The 15,644-nt window shown below is 40.7% G+C and overlaps 1 pseudogene; it reads left to right on the forward strand.

Annotated features, from left to right (window-relative positions):
• LOC111969047 (protein GREB1-like) overlaps positions 1 to 15,644 on the forward strand; it is a 26,796-nt pseudogene that overhangs the window by 7,508 nt on the left and 3,644 nt on the right.

Genomic DNA, 15,644 nt, shown 5'->3' on the forward strand with positions numbered 1-15,644 from the left:
TGTGTGTGTGTGTGTGTGGTGTGTGTGTGTGTGTGTGTGTGTGTGTGTGTGTGTGTGTGTGTGTGTGTGTGTGTGTGTGTGTGTGTGTGTTTTGGGTTTGGTGTCCAGACATGGCTGAAGATCCAGGAGACAGACTGGTTGTCTCGTACCACCTGGAGCTAGAGGCCCTGCCCTGCATCCTCATCCTCTCTGGGGCAGACCCCCTGGGAGAGTCCCTACCCAGGTACACACGCACGCAAGCACACACATACGCACACATTGGATTGGTTGATTGTGTATTTCTCTCTCCTCCGACCAGATCACTGAAGTACTGTGATCTGCGTGTGATAAGCTCCTCCTACCTGCAGCGCACGGCATTGGAGCAGGAGCTAGGATTGGCGGCCTACCTGGTGAGGGTGGAGTCCCAGGGGTCACAATCCACACGGCCACGCCCCCGGCCTGGGCAGTGACCTATCAGAGAGCGACTCAGACAAACTCAACAGCACCGACAACGAGGAGGAGGGGGAGAGAACAGTGAGAGATGTTCAGTTAAATTAAATACAACTAAATTCTAGCAATTAAATGAGACAATATCAGGTGTTTCTAACACTTAACAACACATTTGACTGTTTATATATCAACAGTATAACTCACCTGTGTCTCTTAACAGTACTCATGTGTTCTTCTCTATATCAACAGTATAACTCACCTCTGTGTTCTTCTCTATATCAACAGTATAACTACCTCTGTGTTCTTCTCTATATCAACAGTATAACTCACCTCTGTGTTCTTCTCTATATCAAACATAACACCGTGTTCTATATACAGTTAACTACCTCTTTGTCTTCTCTATATCAACAGTACAATCACGTCACCTCTGTGGTTCTTCTCTATAATCAACAGTATGAACCTACTCTGTGTTCTTCTCTATATAACAGTATAACTCACCCTGTGTTCTTCTCTATATCACAGTAAAAGACACTCACCCTCTTGTGGGTTCCTTCTCTATATCAACAGTATAACCACACTGTGTTCTTCTCTATATCAACAGTATCACTCACCTCTGTGTTCTTCTCTTTCAACAGTATAACTCACCTGTGTGTTCTTCTTATATGCAACAGTATACTCACCTCTGTGTTCTTCTGTATAAAACAGTAAACTACCTCTGTGTTTCTTCTCTATATCAACGTATAATCACTCTGTGTTCTTCTCTATATAACAGTATAATCACCTCTGTGTTCCTTCTCTATATCAACAGTCATATCACCTCTGTGTTCTTCTCTATATAACAGTAATAACCACACCTCTGTGTTCTTCTCTATATCAAACAGTATAACTAACTCTGTGTTCTTCTCTATATCAACAGTATAATCACTCTGTGTTCTTCTATATCAACAGTTATAATCACCTTTTTGTTCTTCTCTAACCTCTTACTCTTCTCTTCCCTCTAAGCTCTGAAATCTGAACCTCCTGGCTTGGTCCACATCGCTCTCTGTCCCTCCCCCTCCACTCAGGTTCTCCAGCCCCCCGAACCTTCCGATAGCATGGCTGCGGACCCCTCCATCCCCCACCACCCCCCAGATCCCTCACCGCCCCCAACACCCAGGGCCGGCCCTCCAAGTCCACTACTTGGATTTCTCTCTCTCCTTCAGGGCTGTCCTGGGCAACGAGGGTGAGCCGCCCCCCCTTCTGCTGCTGCCGACGGAAGACTCTATGACTCATCAAGGCATGCGACGGGAAGCGGGCTGCTCGCTGCACCTCCTCTACCACCGGTCTGTGACCTGGGCCCAGCTCCTTCAGGTAGGAAAAAGTCACACAACAAACAACACACACACACACACAACACACCACACACACACACACAACAACACACACACACAACACACACACACACACACATCACAACATACACACACACACAACAGTTGAGTAGATGATGCTGTATATCAACGTTTCTAATGAAGCTTTCCCTTCTCTGTGTCAGACCTCTGCTACGTAAGATATGACGTGTCAGAACACGTCTCTGTATTACCGCCAGTGGACCATCACCACAGCCTCACACTGACAGCAACAACCGCCCTGGCACAGGGGCGCACAGACAACTTCCATCCCGCAGACTGCTGCTCAGTGGACCCCACAGGTATTACACAGACATAGCACCATGCAGACTCTGCTAGTGGAACCCCCACAGGTAATACCAGACATACAACATGCAGGCTGCTGCTAGTGACCCCCACAGTATAGCACTAGACATACACACATGGCAGACTGCTGCTAGTGGCCCCCACAGGTATACACAGACATACACACATGCAGGCTGCTGGCTCAGTGGACCCACAGGTATGACACAGACATACACACTGCAGACTGCTGGCTAGTGGATCCCCACAGGTATAACACAGACATAACTACACATGCAGACTGCTGCTCAGTGGACCCCACAGGTATACAGCAGACATACACACATCAAGACTGCTGCTAGTGGACCCCACAGGTTAACACAGACCATACACACATCAGGCTGCTGCTCATGGAAACCACAACCACACACACACATACATACATAGCTTACACACACAACAACAACACACACCATACTGACTCTGTAAACTGTTCAGGTGGGGAAGACAGGGGCGTACTCAATTTTTTGGGCATCCTGTCTCGTATGCTGATCAGACTGATGGAGGTGTACATCTATGAATGAGGAAGATTCAACTTCAGTGAGTTACCGATGACAACACTCCCATAACACCACAGGTATACACAGACATACACACATGCAGACTGCTGCTCAGTGGACCCCCACAGGTATACACAGACATACACACATGCAGACTGCTGCTAGTGGACCCCCACAGGTATACACAGACATACACACATGCAGGCTGCTGCTCAGTGGAAACACACACACACACACACACACATACATACATAGCCTTACACACACACACCAAAACAAACACACACCATACTGACTCCTGTAAACTGTTCAGGTGGGGAAGACAGGGGCGTACCTCCAGTTTTTGGGCATCCTGTCTCGTATGCTGATCAGACTGATGGAGGTGGACATCTATGATGAGGAAGATATCAACTTCAGTGAGTTACCATGACAACACTCCCATAACCACTGTGGCTGTGGGTCTCTGAATTGTGTTTTACACCTCTGTGATATTGTATATTAGAGCAGTGAAGGGTGCAGAGTCTTAATAGTCCTGTGGCTCATTGTGAGAGCACCTTCCATTCAACTGAATGTGATGACAGATAGATACATCATCTGGGCCGTGTTGACACTTCAAAACTATCATAGCCAACGGTCCAAGATTCTAGAAAACAGCTGTGCAAACGCGGAAGCGGTTTGGACTCAGATAACCCTACATGAGGTTGTTTTAAGGCGCTATTAGCTGTTATGAATGTGTTATGAATATATACATATCTGTGTTGTATAGGTGGTCAGCTGGAGCGTGTCCAGTACCGGCCAACATGTGCCTCCTGGCCAGTCACAGACACACTGAGGGGCATGCCGTTTGACTACACCGTCCACCACCCCAAATATGAAGACATCAGCACTGTTTACTGCCCTGACTACTACCCCAACACTGATGGTTGGACATTGAGCAGGACGTCTCTCTAGGACCATAACATTATCATAGGCAGTCTTACTAGATCATTGTGTTGGACCTCCTGGTCTCTTGTTCTACTATTGTAGAAAAAACTAACTAGATAACCAATGATTGGCTAAACTCTGTAGCTGTGTACAGTATGTGGTTCTGGTTCTCAGATGCTCTATGGTTATTTCATGGTTGTTGACTGGTGTTCTCCTGGTCGACTAACGCCCAGCCCCTGCTCTCCCCCCAGGAATCCCCAGACGTCAGGAGGACGTGTATCTGCGGAGGCGTACGGCCAGAATCAAACTGTCCAAATACGCAGCCTACAACACCTACCACCACTGTGAACAGTGTCACCAGTACATGGCTTTCAACCCCGGATACCAGGTGAGCAGAGAACACACACACACACAGTCTCAAACACACACACACGGTCTCAAACACACACAACGGTACATAACAATCACCGGTCTCAACCCACCGGTACAAAACACACATGGTCGCAACACAACCACAACAACATGCTCTCAACACAGCAAAAGCACGGTCTCAACACACAGAGCGCATGGTGATCAACAACCAACACACCAACAATGGTCAAACCCCACCACCAATAGTTCAAACACAACACAACACCAGTCTCAAAACACCACGGTCAAAACACGCACATGGTTCACCACACACAGCCCCGTTCAAACACAACAGCGTCATCAAACACACACGACAACATGGTCAAAACCACACAGCGGATTCGAAACAACACACGGCACAACAAGAGATGAACAACACACAGTCCTAAACACACACACGGCTACAACACAAACCCGTCATAACAAAACCACCAACACGAGTCTAACACACACACACGGTCTCAAACACACACACACTGTTTATTATCAGCTGTACTAATCAGTGCTTAGTTGGTCTTTAATATGTTGTTATGTTGTATCTCTCTGGGACATGATCATGTATTCTATATCTGTAGATACATGATCATGTATTCTATATCTGTAGATACATGATCATGTATTATAAATATATTATTATTTATAAATATAAACATACAGTGCTTTCCAAAGTATTCAGACCCCTTGACTTTTTCCACATTTTGTAAATTGATTTCTACAATTTTCACATTTCAACAAAATTGATTCATTAAATAAAAATCCTCAGCAATCTACAAACAATACCCCATAATGACAAGGCAAAAACAGGTGTAGATGTTTTTGCAAATGTATTACAATTTAAAAACAAAAATACCTTATTTACATAAGTATTCAGACCCTTTGCTATGAGACTCTAAATTGAGCTCAGGTACAACCTGTTTCCATTGATCATCCTTGAGATGTTTCTGTTTTAAAAATTGTATACATTTGCAAAAATGTATAAACCTGTTTTTGCCTTGTCATTATGGGTTATTGTGTGTAGATTTATGAGGGAAAAACAAAATGTCTAAACCTGTTTTTGCCTTGTCATTATGGGGTATTGTGTGTAGATTGATGAGGGAAAAACTTTTTTTTTAATCAATTTTAGAATAAGGCTGTAATGTAAGAAAATGTGGGAAAAGTCAAGGGGTCTGAATAGATTCTGAATGCATTGTAGATGTGTAGATGTATATCTATTCTATATATTCTATATGTGTAGATGTATTCTATATGTGCATACAGTTGAAGTTGGAAGTTTACATACACTTAGGTTGGAGTCATTAAAACTTGTTTTTCAACCACTCCACACATTTCTTGTTAACAAACTATAGTTTTGGCAAGTTGGTTAGGATATCTACTTTGTGCATGACACAAGTAATTTTTCCAACAATTGTTTACAGACAGATTTTTTCACTGTATCACAATTCCAGTGGGTCAGAAGTTTACATACACAAAGTTGACTGTGCCTTTAAACAGCTTGGAAAATTCCAGAAAATGATGTCATGGCTTTAGAAGCTTCTGATAGCCTATCATAATTTGAGTCAATTGGAGGTGTACCTGTGGATGTATTTCAAGGCCTACCTTCAAACTCAGTGCCTCTTTGCTAGACATAATGGGAAAATCAAAAGAAATCAGCTAAGACCTCAGAAAATAAAATTGTAGATCTCCACAAGTCTGGTTCATCCTTGGGAGCAATTTCCAAATGCCTGAAGGTACCACATTCATCTGTACAAACAATATTACGCAAGTATAAACACCATGGGACCACGCAGCCGTCATACCGCTCAGGAAGGAGACGCGTTCTGTCTCCTAGAGATGAACGTACTTTGGTGCGAAAAGTCCAAATCAATCCCAGAACAACAGCAAAGCACCTTGTGAAGATGCTGGAGGAAACAGGTACAAAAGTATCTATATCCACAGTAAAACGAGTCCTATATCGACATAACCTGAAAGGCCACTCAGCAAGGAAGAAGCCACTGCWMCAAAACCACCATAAAAAAAGTCAGACTACAGTTTGCAACTGCACATGGGGACCAAGATCGTACTTTTTGGAGAAATGTCCTCTGGTCTAATGAAACAGCTTGGTCGCAAATGGGTCTTCCAAATGAACAATGGCCCAAAACATACTTCCAAAGTTGTGGCAAAATGGCTTAAGGACAACAAAGTCAAGGTAACGCCCTGACCTCAATCCCATAGAAAATTTGTGGGCAGAACTGAAAAAGCGTGTGCAAGCAAGGAGGCCTACAAACCTGACTCAGTTACACCAGCTCTGTCAGGGGGAGTGGGCCAAAATTCACCCAACTTATTGTGGGAAACATTTGACCCAAATTAAACAATTTAAAGGCAATGCTACCAAATACTATTTGAGTGTATGTAAACTTCTGACCCACTGGGAATGTGATGAAATAAATAAAAGCTTAAATAAATAAYTCTCTCTACTATTGTTCTGACATTTCACATTCTTAAAATAAAGTGGTGATCCTAACTGACCTAAGACAGGGAATTTTTACTAGGATTAAATGTCAGGAATTGTGAAAAACTGAGTTTAAATGTATTTGCCTAAGGTGTATGTAAACTTCCGACTTCAACTGTATGTATGATAATGTATCCTATATGTGTATTTTATATGTGTAGATGTAGGAAATCTGTATTATATATGTTTATTCTATATGTGTAGACGTATGATAGCTTATTCTATATGTGTTGATTTATGATAATATATTATATATGTGCATATGTATAATAATGTATTCTATATGTGTAGATGTATGATAATGTATTCTATATGTGTACATGTACAATCATGAATTTATATGTGTAGATGTATGATCATGTATGTTATATGTGTATATGTATGATAATGTATTCTACATGTGTATATGTATGATAATGTGTTATATATGTTTATTCTACATGTGTAGATGTATTTAGCAACTGGGGATGATGAAGTAGGAGCTGGATCTCCTCCCCAGCAGCAGGTGGGAGAAGTAAAGGCTGCAGGGTCGATCATACATCTACCAACATATACAATACAGCAAATGAGTACATATCGATACATCTAACACATATACAATACCAAAGAAAATACATTACGTCATTAACATTGAACATATACAATCACAAATAGATACATTATCATACATCTACACATATACATACTACGCAAGAAAATACATAATCATACATCTACAACATATAACAATACACCAAGAAAATACATTTCCATACATCTACACTATACAATACACAATAGAATACATTATCATACATCTTACCATAACAATACACAACGAAAGACAGTATCCATACATCTACACATATACAATACAAGAAAAGTACATTAATCAATACAGTCTGAACAACATATATAAAAAACTTTATTATACAGTCAACAAAGTTAGAATAAACATATATAAACATTCTCGATACATGATAACATAGAGAATACATTATTATTAACATCTACACATATAGAATACATTATATACATCTACACATAAATACATTATCGATATATTTACACATATAGAATTGATTCCATTATTATACATCTACCAGAAAGGATACACAAGATAGGCAATCATACAAATCATAGTGCTACACAAATAAATGACATCTATTATAACAGCTAGCACATGATAAGGAATACATCATTATGACAAGTCGTACACATAATACAGATACATGATTGTATAATCTACAGGAACATATTGACAAATAAGGAAGTATTATACATATAACGACATATGAAACAAAATACGAATAACATTATATACATGCTACACATCAAAGTAAGCAGTGAACATGAATATAACTACTATTATTGAAATACATATATCCACATATAGAATACATGAATCAAACATCTACACATATAAAGTTCATGATTGAACTGTTTACATATTAGAATAATTGATCACAACTAACACAAAACAGACATTATCATATATTTTACACAACACATATATAATACATTATGATACATCTACACAATAGAATACAAAAAAAGAACCATCTACATCATTCACACGAAAAATACATTATTATACATTACACATACAGATACATATATATACATCATACACATATAGAATACATGATCATACTCTACAAATATAGAAAATCTATATAATCTACACATATAACATGAATGATTGAACGATGTACACATTGATAACATATATGCATTATACAGAAACCTTTTAAAGGGCATCTATACATCAGAGAATACTATTATGATGACTCTACAGCATATTCGCGTACATCTACACATGTAGAATAGAGCATATATATACACATTATCATAACATATACACAGCATATACGATAATACATTGTATCATACATCATACAAACATTCAAATTATATGAACATGTACACATATAGAATATTATCATAGCGTTATATTATTAAAGATGGTGTCATCATCCCTGTCATGTCTCTCTTCTCCAAGCGCTGTCCTTACACATATATAGAAATAGATTATGCGATACATTACGACTAGAGAATACATTACCCGCTTATACATCTACACGATGTAGAAATAAACATTAAACAACATCTCATCACATTAAACAGCACAGTAAGAAAACTATTATCATACAATATACACATATACATAATGTCATCATCTACACATATAGAATTCATGATCTGCTACATGTCACGATATAAGAATAATTATCATGGTTCAGGGAAGGAGACGTGTCTATGTCCTCTAGTAGATGAACGTCGACCTTGGGTGGCCGTAAATAGAGTACATAATCTAATACATTCATTAAGAACAACATAAGAGTGAATCACTTCTCACGTATTGCTGGGAATAGCGCACATGATAAAACTAGGTAAAAATAGACTACTCCATTAACTATTTCTACATGAGTCAATAAGACAGTCACCTACATTATGAAGAATTAAAGCTATCATACGTCTACACCAATGAGAAAGAGAGACGAGCATACAGACATAAGGTAGAAGACCACTGCTCCAAATAACTGCATAAACAAGCCAGACTATTCCTACCATCTAAGTCACAACGGTGCTAACTAGACAATGCATGGGGAACACAAAAAGAGCATGGATACTATTTATGGAGTACAATGTACCTCTTATTTGGTCTAGAAATGAAAAGATAATAGTATAGAATTGTTTCGGGCGCAATGTAATTATCTATAGCACGGCTATGTTTGGGGAAAACAGGGAGCTTGACAACCAATGAACTCAATCCCAACCGTGGGAAGCACTGGGGGCACAGCATGTTTGTGGGGAGAAGTTACAGGCTTTTTGCATTACAGCCTTTCGAGAGTGTTGTACGTTGGTTAGCTCAAGTCTTCAACAAAACTAATGATGGCAATCATGAGGCACAGAGAGAATCATTATATAGTGGATATATTCTCTCTAGAAGGCTAATCTCCAAGATAGATATCCTGCTAGTAATGAGTTAACCGCTTATACATGTGCATGGATGTGTCCTAAATGTTCACAAAGTGCCAAATCGAACAACCCTAGTCATCATTCAACCAAGTTGTGCAAATGTGCTTTTAAGGTCAACCAAAGACCAAGGTATTGGGAGACGCGCATCCCACAAGCCCTGAGCTCAATCCTAGTGAGAGAATGTATGAGGTGGAGCAGAAAACGAAAAAAGGGTGTAGCCGATCATAAGAGGATTTGAGCCTATACAAACCTGAATGATAAACGGATGGAATTCTATGTGGCATGCAGGAGTAGGCATAGGAGGCACCAATAATAGGAGTCCAGCACGACAGTCGCTAATCTATATTTTTATAGGTGTATAAAGCGGCTTGTGAAGCTTGATCCACATTCGAACAATTTAATCATCGTTTGAACCCAGATTATTACCAACAATTAATAGGCAAGGGCGGGACCACAATACTTAACAGAAATTGAGTGACATATAACCAGCTTTCCTGGACCGCCACTGGGAAACATAGTGATAAACAAATAAAAGTGATAGATTATAGATAGGTAGCCATCTTGCGCTGATCTCTTATTAATTCAGTTTCCTGAACATTTCATTTATCGCACAGTCGCACTAAATTAGTTAATCAATAGCTGGTGATCCACACCACTTGACCTAAGCAACATAATGGTGGTACTGAATTTTATTTACTGAGCGATTCGAAGTAATGTCAGGGGAAGCTGGTGTATCCAACCCTGATCAGTGGCTGAGTAGTATGAGTTATAAAGTGGTAAGTTTGGGCATGCTTATATGGTCTGGTTAGTGGTAAACCTTTTGAACTTACTAACTGTACTGATCCTTAGCGCACCCTTACCGATATAGAGGGGTAATCGAGAGAGAATCTGTGCAATGTGCTGTTGTCAGAGTTCTGCACTAGGCGCCAATATTTTCATATGGGATGGAGGTCAGGGTCGGGTCACCTTGGACTTTGGTTGATCTCTTAAGCCAGTAATAGTGATAGTCATCCAATTCGAATGAATGGGTTATTGGATGTCTAGTTCATAAGCTTCTAACTGTGCGAGAATTGATGGTAGCGCACTCTGTCTCTTGTCGTGTGTATATAGCAGATCTGCGCGACCAGTCATCAATCACGCTGTTAAAATAACGTTACCACTTAATGTCAGTTTGCATTTCGGACGATGACAGGGACACTAGACTAGATTTATTGCCGTGCTTCGGCCCATACAAATAAGTATCTGTATATCGTTCTTTCTATAGCTGTATCACGCCATGGTGGAGGGAAACTATCTGGTGCATGCACATCACCTGTGCTGAGAGAGATCTTATACAGTCAGCCAATTGATACACTGGCACAGGGAGTTTGTAGGAATGTAGAGGAGAAGAGCGAAGTGTGCTTCGGCGCGTTTTGACACGTAGTGGTACGGATCCCTTGTTATAGCGCCTACTAACCTGCATTCGTACTAACTTGGAATCCCATGCATTTATCTAATTGGATATAGAGACATTCTTACGACAGACAGATAAATTAATGCTGGTGGGCACCGGTGTTCTGCATCAGCAAGGCACATTAAAATGCTAGGGTGCTCAAAATAGGGATGTGCCTGTTATATGGGTGGCGTGCTCTTGTGGATGCAGAGAGCTCGAGATTGTAGAGATTGGAGCTTTGAGTCACTGAGAAAGTATCTGTCTTCCATTGCGCACTGTCCGAGACAGAATTACACGCGCTCCTCAGCATTTTCTTATGACGAAAGACCGCATGATGCTTGGACTGGCTTTAGGAAGTTCGACACCTCATTGTGCCGTGGTTTTTTGACAGTAATACTTGCGTAAGTACATGAGTGCTTTATCTGTAAGGGAGACGAGAAAGATAGGATTTAGTATCGCGGTGTGGATCTCTGGTAGTTAGAGCGGGAAATATTATTGCGCAAAAATCCTGAAATCTCGACCAATCCACCTGTGTGTATCGTATTTATTAACCAGTTTCAGGAACACAAAGACGTGAATTTATGTGGAGTAGGTTACTGAGTTCGGTGCAATACATAAATATTTTTGCATTAGGCTATTATCAGCACTAAGGATGATTAGCCTCGTATTAGTGTCCTTTATTGAAATCTTGTTATCGACTGAAATGTGAAGATAATTATGGCTATACAAATATGGAGGAAGATAAGTAGTACGTCTCTGGGTACGTTTGTCGAAAGGTAGGACCAATCATGTCGGGTGTTGTTTTGTACAGTACCAACGGCAGAGGCACTGTGTACAACCCCAAAGTTAAAAGAACATCAAAAATTCACTAAAGATTTATGAGACGCTTCTTCTGCTCATAGAAGAGGCTACATATGGATTAAATTCACATACATAACAAACTATGAGTCATCCTGATATACGAGGTGAAGTATTAAGTGATAAATATTGACCTGATAAGGCGTGAGTGTTGAGAGAGAGAGAGACCAATAGGTTGCATGTGCTGAGTTTGAGTTGTAGAGCTGTGTGTACTTCACGGACATATGAGTTGTTTGATGCTGACGATTCGGAGGACTATAAAATAGTAAGTTAAGCGGGTGCTGCATGGCTAAGAGAAGCGTAGTGGTGCGGTATTGGCAGAGAGTAAGAATGGTAAGCTAGTATGGGAAAGATGTAAATGTTTTTATTGGCGCAGGGGACACATGTGAGGCTCCCAGTAAGACAAAGATATCGACCGAAAACAGGGCTAAATTCGCAGGAACTTGCCGGCGACAGATCATACAAGGAGTCCGGGGCTTGGACCCTTCAGAGAGTGCCAGTCCACGAGCAATGAGTAAATAACAATAAAAGGTGAATACGGAGACAGGAGACTTCAAACATAACATCGAGCAGAACAAGAAAGTCACGCGCAAGATAGTAGCAGGTACCACTGGACGCAGACCAACCGGCATATAAGATAGGTACTGTTAAACTTCCAACTTCCCAACTCCAACCTAAATCGTAAACAGGTGTAAAACAATAAGTGTCGCAACAAAACAACCAGAAAAGGTGAGTACAAGAAAGGGGATCAGGTGGCAGCAGTAGTAAACCATCTGCTTAGACCCCACAATAATGAGACGACGTCAGGGATCATAGTATACGCCGCCCGATAGGAATAAGATAAAGGAACGATCATAGCACAATGCACCTATCAGATGAGATAGTCGTGAACACAAGTCTGATTTTATTAACAGAACCGTTGGTCACCTTGTACTTTGATCCTGTCTACAAGTGACAAATTAACAAATACACGGACCGTTAGTTTCTAGGATATGTAATTGATTAATAGGAAGATAGAGTTTTTTTACCCATGATCAATATATTCTATCACAAAACACATTAACATTCCATAGGACTAACAGTGTAAATAGAACATCTGAGGTTGTTATAGCCATAATGTGTTGTGAATCTTTCCTATACATTTGCAAGCTTATACACATCGAGAGTAATAATCAATAGACTGGGGAGTATAGGAAATATTCGTCAAGGAGATTTACAAAGTTCGGTAATATCGCCATATATATATAGCAATGTAGCAGAAAATTCATTTGCAACTTTAAAAATCACGATACTATAATTCTCTCTGGAAAAAGGATCGATCAAATGAGAGATTATATCAGACACTGAGTTCATTCTTCAGAGAGATCTGTCTCGAGTATCGCAATGTAAAGGGTCGAATATACCTGTATTTCGATATTATAAATATAGAGTATATCTATGGTTCGTTTAAAAAATATTTGTAGAGGTGACAGCATTGAGTGGCAAACATATACTTTCGGCACATCAATGTATATATTTCGACTAGTGGATCAGTCTTACTAGGGAGCTACTCGTGTGAGCATGACCTCTAAGCCTGAGGATTTTATTTTAATTGAATCTAATGTTGTGAAAGATGTGTAAAATTGGAGAAACAAATTTACAATAATCGTGGAGTGAGAAGCAAAGTGGGAGAGTAGGAGGAGAGGAGGAGTAGGTTGTTCAGCTGAGATGCCCTATGTAGAGATTATATGGCTATAGAAAAAAAGAGAGTAGGGAATGGTATTGAGAATCAGTCTGGTACGCACATTCCCTCTGCTGTGTACGTTTAGTATAATTAAGGAAAATGTATTAAGTCTTAACGACTGAGTAGGTATTCGGATGGTTTGGCCTATTCATAGCTATCTACAAGATACTACTGTACATGATAACAGTGCAATATTATGGATAAGAGTGTCTGTAATTGATAAGAATTGTACAATATGTACGTGATTTTTTGGAGAATTATCTGTGATTTGAGTGTTGGAGCTAGAGAACATCACAAATGATCATGTTCGTCGGACTCCCACGGAGAAGATACAACCACTAACACACACGAATAATTAAAGACCAACGCTATGCGAGGCATGAATTTCTCATGGAAAGTAGAAGTGCCACTGATAATAAAGAGAGAGATATGTCGAGTGTGATCTGAACCATGTGATGCGTTGGGTTGCTAGATATCTCTGCTGTGCTGTTGTGAAGTTGTGTTGTGAACGCTCTGGTGGTGTTGTGATTTGTGACCCTGAGTGTATCAGGAGTGTAGGACCGAGAAGCTGTATGTCACGAGATCTGTCGACTGTTGTATTTGCTGAGCACGTCTCATAGTGAGTTACTGAGAGACATACGAGGTGTCGTTTTGAGACATGATAAGTAGTGGTTGTGTAGAGTGGATCATGTGTAGTTGTGATGTTTCGAGACAATTGTAGGCTATGGATTGGTGTGTTTTAATTGACCTAAAGTGTGTTAGTTTGAGGTCGTGAGATCGATTTGTGTTGTGGGTGTTTGGAGAACTAGATGGGGGAGTGTTTGTTTAGTTATTTGGAACAGACGTTATCAGAGATGTGGGCTTTAAGCCGTGTCTTGTTCGATGGAATGTAGACGAGCACCCATGTTGAGTGTTGAGAATGATGAGTGGAGACCGTATTGTGATGTCGTTCTTGTAGACCCAGATGTGATGTAGTGTTTGTGAAAGATACTGCCTAATGTAGAGTTGTGGTGTGTTGCTCTCGGCTTAGATCCGCATGTGTGGTGTTTGTGAACACGATGTGTGCTAGGTGTGTAGTAGCACGGATGTTATCGTACTAGGACACAGTTAAACTGGGCTGTGTTGTGTGTGACGACTTCTAGTTTGAGTGTTTAAGTGTACTATCTGTAGATCTGGGTGTGGTTGTGTCATGCTGCTACCTGCGTTATTCGCGTTGTTGCGTATTTTGGGTAATAGCTATGGTTTGCCTCGCACGACACTGTTCACCAGATATGGCGACCGGGTGATCGAGAAAAGACCACGCAGACGTAATTTTGCTAGATGATTCCGAATTCTCATAGGCAGCTAAGGAACAGCAGTGATACTGCGAGATTATCGGGGATTTCACCCTGTATCTGGAACTTTAGGGATTCCATGTGGTGAGGAGAGCAGGGCTGTCGATTAGTGGCTATGGAGCATGTTATCTCATGTGATGTACGCTGAGCACGGGGACGGTACGCGTCCAGAATGACAAACGGCATATAGAAAGTAAACCAACTCTATTATAGAGAGAGTATGATGAAACAACAGGAGCCCAACCACTAGGCTAGAAACACCTAGCTCATTACAGAGTCTTATTATGGGACCCAGTCATCAAGGTTATCGGCAAGTTGAGGGTACGTGTATCTTAAGCAACTTATTGTTAATGACAAAGATGCTACCAAGGAAGCTCCCAACACCAGGTCTAGTTAGATGAGATTGGTCGCTGATCTGATATTGTTACTGGTTTAGATAAGGAGATACGCTCAGCCATGGTCTAGCATCTTCTCACGCAGACACCATCATGCAGTATGAGAATATAGGGTGCTACGTAGATAACAGTGCAGGGTAAAACGTGCGATGGGTCTCTACATGGGATTTGGGGATGGTGGACAGGTGTGAAATGACTGGAGCCCTCAGTATGTGTCTGTGACTGGACAGCTTGTTAGGTTTCGCGATAGTTTGGCCCGGTACTGGATCTTGCTCGCAGCTGACGCAACTGATCGAGTACAGAACAGCAGATAAAGACATAATTGTGATAATTTCATAACGACATCTCATTAACTAGCTGAATACAGCATGAGATAAACCATCCATGTAGAGGGATGTAACTAGGCAGTCCAAACCGCTTCGCGTTGCACAGCTGTTTTTCTAGAATCGTTTGGACCGC

Source organism: Salvelinus sp. IW2-2015, linkage group LG9, assembly GCF_002910315.2.
Source record: "Salvelinus sp. IW2-2015 linkage group LG9, ASM291031v2, whole genome shotgun sequence".
Classification (NCBI taxonomy): Eukaryota; Metazoa; Chordata; class Actinopteri; order Salmoniformes; family Salmonidae; genus Salvelinus; species Salvelinus sp. IW2-2015.